Raw genomic sequence first — 6,410 nt, 5'->3', positions numbered from 1 at the left:
AAACAACGCGCTCAGATTTCTGTTGTAGTCCGCCCCTTCTGTGATGTATGCACGATGTTTCTTGGGGTTGTCTTGGACTCCAGGGCGGGCAATTTAAAATGTCTATATAAGGGCTTGCGCGCATGGCTCGGGGTCCCTCACCCCCTTGTGTGTGGGGGGAGCACCCTGTTGCAACAGTTCAATAAAGATCAGGCTTACTAGCTGCTTTGCTTCTTGATATTCTCTGGTTGGCCTCTGTTCTTTTCTCCTACTGATAGAGAACCTACAAAAGGACTCTATATGGGCTCTTTGTTGTTGTTCTTGTTTAGTCGTTTAGTCGTGCCCGACTCTTCGTGACCCCCTGGACCAGAGCACGCCAGGCACTCCTGTCTTCCACTGCCTCCCGCAGTTTGGTCAAACTCATGGTGGTAGCTTCGAGAACACTGTCCCACCATCTCGTCCTCTGTCGTCCCCTTCTCCTTGTGCCCTCTATCTTTCCCAACATCAGGGTCTTTTCCAGGGAGTCTTCTCTTCTCATGAGGTAGCCAAAGTCTTGGAGCCTCGGCTTCAGGATCTGTCCTTCCAGTAAGCACTCAGGGCTGATTTCCTTCAGAATGGAGAGGTTTGATCTTCTTGCAGTCCATGGGACTCTCAAGAGTCTCCTCCAGCACCAGAATTCAAAAGCATCCATTCTTCGGCGATCAGCCTTCTTTATAGTCCAGCTCTCACTTCCATACATCACTACTGGGAAAACCATAGCTTTAACTATTCGGACCTTTGTTGGCAAGGTGATGTCTCTGCTTTTTAAGATGCTGTCCAGGTTTGTCATCGCTTTTCTCCCAAGAAGCAGGCGTCTTTTAATTTCGTGACTGCTGTCACCATCTGCAGTGATCATGGAGCCCAAGAAAGTAAAATCTCTCACTGCCTCCATTTCTCCCCCTTCTATTTGCCAGGAGGTGATGGGACCAGTGGCCATGATCTTAGTCTTTTTGATGTTGAGCTTCAGACCATATTTTGCGCTCTCCACTTTAACCCTCCTTAAAAGGTTCTTTAATTCCTCCTCACTTTCTGCCATCAGGGTTGTGTCATATATGGGCTCTTGGGTACCCCATAAGGGAAAAGGAGCAGTCCCCCCCCCCTTATAACAGAGTGACTCCACAATCAGGTTGCAAACGGGCTGTTGTGGACTCTACAAGGAAACAGGAATGTTTTTGAAGGGATGTTCCACTAGAGGATGCCAGATCTCCATCGAGGATGCTGAACCGTCTCAGTGGAGAATGTATTTGAGCATCTTCTGAACAGGGAGAAGCCTCCAGGGTCAATCCTGTCCTCCTCACCTCCAGTTCCCTGCCTAAAAGCCTGAGGAGCTGCGGCCAGTCAGTGTAGACCAGGGGTCAGCAAACTTTTTCAGCAGGGGGCCGGTCCACTGTCCCTCAGACCTTGGTGGGGGGCTGGACTATATTTTTTGGGGGGGGAATTATGAATGAATTCCTATGCCCCACAAATAACCCAGAGATGCATTTTAAATCAAAACACACATTCTGCTCATGTAAAAACACCAGGCAGGCCCCACAAATAACCCAGAGATGCATTTTTAATTAAAGGACACATTCTACTCATGTAAAAACATGCTGATTCCCGGACTGTCCACGGGCTGGATTTAGAAGGCAATTGGGCCAGATCTGGCCACCGGGCCTTAGTTTGCCTACCCATGGTGTAGCAAACTTTTTTTTTTTTTTAAGAAATATTTATTGAAATTTTACAAAAACAAATATGCAAGAACACATAATAAAGGAAAAAATAAAAATAAAAATACAACATATAAAAACACAGAAAAAATAAGAAAAATTAAAAACAATTCCATTTTTCATAACTTAAAACTCATTTGCTTGTTTCTTTGACCTCCTCACACCTCCCCTTCTTGTATTCCCATTTAAATAATCAAATCAGCAAATCCTTACCCTCTTTCATTTATCTTATCTCTATGGTGTAGCAAACTTTTTCAGCAGGGGGCTGGTCCACTGTCCCTCAGACCTTGGTGGGGGGCTGGACTATATTTGGGGGGGGGGAAATTATGAATGAATTCCTATGCCCCACAAATAACCCAGAGATGCATTTTAAATTAAAGGGCACATTCTACTCATGTAAAAACACGCTGATTCCCGGACTGTCTGCGGGCCAGATTTAGAAGGTGATTGGGCCGGATCTGGCCCCCGGGCCTTAGGTTGCCTACCCATGGCGTAGAGACAGTACTGAGTTGGTCTGATCTGCTAGGCAGCATCTGAATGTTCTCAGAGCCTTTAAGTGTGTCCTGTAATATAATGCATTTGTGTACAATATTTTGGCCAGTGCATGTATTCTTCCTGAAGACTTTACTCCAGTATCCCTAATCCTAACCGAATTGGCAAAAACGACCGAAAGAATCAATAATCAGGAGGACCAATTTTTTTAAAAAATAAGGAATGGGGAAAATATATAATTTACCTGAAAAACCATTGCAAACAATTAAAAACTATTAGTAGGATTGCAATAGCTTAATGAGTGTAATGGAGATTTCATAGATTTGGATTAATAGACAAGATTCGAGAGCAAAAGGTCCTTATAGACCCACAGAGGGGAGGAGGGAAGTTCATGAGATTCTTCAGAATTCTCTATGTTGGCTGTTTGATAATGGTCTGCAAATTTTTAAAATCTGGAAAACTAAATATTTTTTTTAAAAAATGACCAAAAGCGAAACAAAAAAACTGAAAAGGCCAACTTCCCAGGCATATAATGGTCATAGCAGAAAGCTGTGGTTGCAAAAATTTCAGGTGAAGCCTTGGGCCAGCAATTAGAAACACCTGGATCAGGACCAAATTTAGGTTTGACGAGGCCCTAAGCTACTGAAGGTAATGCGGCCCTTTCTATGTCCAGCGGTCCTTTGTCAACAACAAATTGTCGCTGTTTTTGTGTGTTGAATATATGCTATATGGTAATTTATGGACCTAATAGGGATCTAAAGCCATTCGCACATAACAAATGGGAGCCTACACAACACAAAGCACTGTTGATGTAGGTTTTATTTTATCTTATTTGTTTTTTTATCTTATATTTTGGAAATGTGGGGTGTGGGTGGCGCTGTTGGTTAAACCACCAAGCCTAGGGCTTGCTGATCAGAAGGTCGGCGGTTCGAATCCCCGCGACAGGGTGAGCTCCCGTTGCTCGGTCCCTGCTCCTGCCAACCTAGCAGTTCGAAAGCACGTCAAAGTGCAAGTAGATAAATAGGTATCGCTCCGGCAGGAAGGTAAACGGCATTTCCGTGCGCTGCTCTGGTTCGCCAGAAGCGGCTTAGTCATGCTGGCCACATGACCTGGAAGCTGCACGCCGGCTCCCTCGGCCAATAAAGCAAGATGAGCGCCGCAACCCCAGAGTCATCCACGACTGGACCTAATGGTCAGGGGTCCCTTTACCTTTCCCTTTTTTGGAAATGTACATCCAGTTTGATTTCCCTTTAAAAAAAATTGGTGCCCCCAAGAGACTGGGGCCCTAATCTCTAGCTTGTTTAGCTTATGCATAAATCCGGCATTGACCTGGACGCAATGTGGAATGCTCAGCCACATATGCGTTAACTTTGTTTCTGTGCCATCAGCGCCGCTCTCCTGTGGGGGAAAAATAGAATTGTGCAATGTACGTCAATGGCTCTCTGCTCTTGGCATGAATCCACTGGGAGAAGTCTTGCCCCTGGCCAGAGCGGCAGCTGTGCATAAGCTTGACGCAAGGCACACCTTGTTGCACCACTGTCTCAAGTCTCGCCTATAGTCGCCATGTGCGTTTTCACCCCCTTGCAAGTTCTTGTCCCGGTTTGTCTCTCATGCTGGTGTTAGAAGCTTGGCAGCCTCTGAAATCCCCTCTGTTCTCTTGCGGCAGATCAATCACTTTCAGGGCAGAGAGATGGATGCGAGGCCTCCTTTGGGCTTAGAAAAAGAGAGCACCCGGGTTCCAAAGGCAAGGCCGATCTTTTTCTTCTTAATATATTTTTATTAAGTTTTACATAACAAATTTAAATTCAAACAAATCTTCCATCTCATCATTTAGCATTTCCAGAATTCTTTGACTTCCCTCTGCCTTTCCATTACCAATCCCCCTCCCCAACTGCTTCTCTTAAAAAAAGGTAAAGGGACCCCTGACCGTTAGGTCCAGTCGCGGACGACTCTGGGGTTGCGGCGCTCATCTCACTTTACTGGCCAAGGGAGCCGGTGTACAGCTTCCAGGTCATGTGGCCAGCAGGACTAAGCCGCTTCTGGCGAACCAGAGCAGCGCACGGAAACGCCGTTTACCTTCCCGCCAGAGTGGTACCTATCTACTTGCACTTTGACGTGCTTTCGAACTGGTGGTTGGCAGGAGCAGGGACCGAGCAACGGGAGCTCACCCCGTCGTGGGGATTCGAACTGCCGACCTTCTGATCGGCAAGCCCTATGCTCTGTGGTTTAGACCACAACGCCACCCGCATCCCCTTAGCAGACAGTTAATTATGAGAGGGAATTACCTCTCTTGCCCCCAACCCCAAACAACCAAATGCTTGGCTTGCCCATCCTTTCCCAAGTTAAAAGATGCACATCTGGCCAGGTTTCTAGGGCAGAAGCAGCTGTGACCTCAGCCCCTGGAAATGTGCAAACATTCCATGCCTGCACTCCGACATGCAGTTCTTATGTGAGCAATCTGTGGTCCAGACAGGTGTGCCACTGGCATGCTCACCGCACCACAAAAAGATGGGCTTCTGGGGTGTGTTGCAGCCCAGGACACCGGAATGGGCAGATGTCCTATTTGTGGCTGCCATAACGGAGGTTTTGGCCCTCGGGTGGGTGTAGGAGAAGGTTTGGGGAAGTTCAAGTGCCCTGTTCTCCACCAGGAGGGAGCCCAGATGACTGTGGTTTGGGTGGATCTGTGGGCTGAGGGAAGAAGAGCAGCCAAGGGGAAATGTTTATCATTCTTGGTTGGGAGAACTTCACCTGCAAAAGCTGTGGGTTGTGGTGGGCTGCCGTTCCAGACAGTAACCAAACACAATCACGCCTGGCTGATGAAAAGAGTGCGAGCCAGGGCACAGAGAGGCTGGTCTATTAACCACCAAGGGAGATCGCTGAGGCAGCATGAAATATACTCCGAGTCCTGCAGTGATTTCATGCTCTTTATTGCAGCTTGTAAAACAGTGATTGAATTCCCCCCCACCAAAAAACCTCAGGCTTTTATATACATTACAGTCATACCTCATGTTACGTCCACTTTATGTTACGTTCTTTCAGGTTACGTCCCGCGGTGACCCGGAAGTACCGGAAAGGGTTACTTCCGGGTTTCGCTGCTCAGGCATGCACAGAAGCGCAAAAATGACATCATGTACAGAAGTGGCGAATCGCAACCCGCGTGTGCGCAGATGCGCCGCTGCGGGTTGCGCTCCTTTCATGTTGCGAATGGGCCTCTGGAATGGATCCCGTTCACAACCAGAGGTACCACTGTATTTACACAATGAGTCCCGTCTGATTGGCTGATTCTGCTTCCCTCCTGGAGCCTGATTGGTCTTTTCCTGCAGGCCAATCAGTTGTTGCATTCTACGATCCTACCTGCCTATTGTTCTAGGATCCAAGCTTAGTACATAACACAGCAGGTGACAGGCTGAGGGTTTGGGCTGTGAAAGGTAAAGGGACCCCTGACAGTTAGGTCCAGTCGTGACCGACTCTGGGGTTGCAGCGCTCATCTCGCTTTATTGGCCAAGGGTTTACTCTGGTTTACTCAACCCTCTGCTTTTGTTTGAATGCACCAAGAAGGGAGAAACACCGAAAGGACAAAAATTGTCTGTTTTAAACTTCTTCCTCTTCCACTTCTCAGCTGTCTTATGTAAGAGAGATAAAGGATGTGGAGCCCTCAACTATCCCATGGTACTTTCCCACAGTGTATTTCACTCCTGGTACCATGTCTGGTACCAATCATGGTGCTGGAGGAGACTCTTGACAGTCCCATGGACTGCAAGAAGATCAAACCTCTCCATTCTGAATGAAATCAGCCAGGTTTCAGGGACTGGGCAAAGGAGGAATGGTGGAGACCGGCTGCCCCCATCTTGCCACTTCCAGGGAGGAGGAAGAGGAAGACAGGATAGATTTACAATGGGGGTTTGAGGGAGGTTGCAGCTCAGAGGCAGGCGAGGGGAAAAGCTGGGAAATCATGGGGGAGCCAGAAAAACAACACCCAGCTGATATGTTGTTATTGTTGTTGTTGTGGTTTAGTCGATTAGTCATGTCCGACTCTTCGTGACCCCCTGGACCAGAGCACGCCAGGCACTCCTGTCTTCCACTCGCCGAAGAATGAATGCTTTTGAATTCTGGTGCTGGAGGAGACTCTTGAGAGTCCCATGGACTGCAAGATGATCAAACTGATCCATTCTGAAGGAAATCAGCCCTGAG

Source organism: Podarcis filfolensis (genome assembly GCF_964270895.1).
Source record: "Podarcis filfolensis genome assembly, chromosome: 18".
In the NCBI taxonomy this organism is placed as follows: Eukaryota; Metazoa; Chordata; class Lepidosauria; order Squamata; family Lacertidae; genus Podarcis; species Podarcis filfolensis.
The sequence above is the reverse complement of the archived record's forward strand: the minus strand, read 5'-3'. Positions refer to the sequence as shown.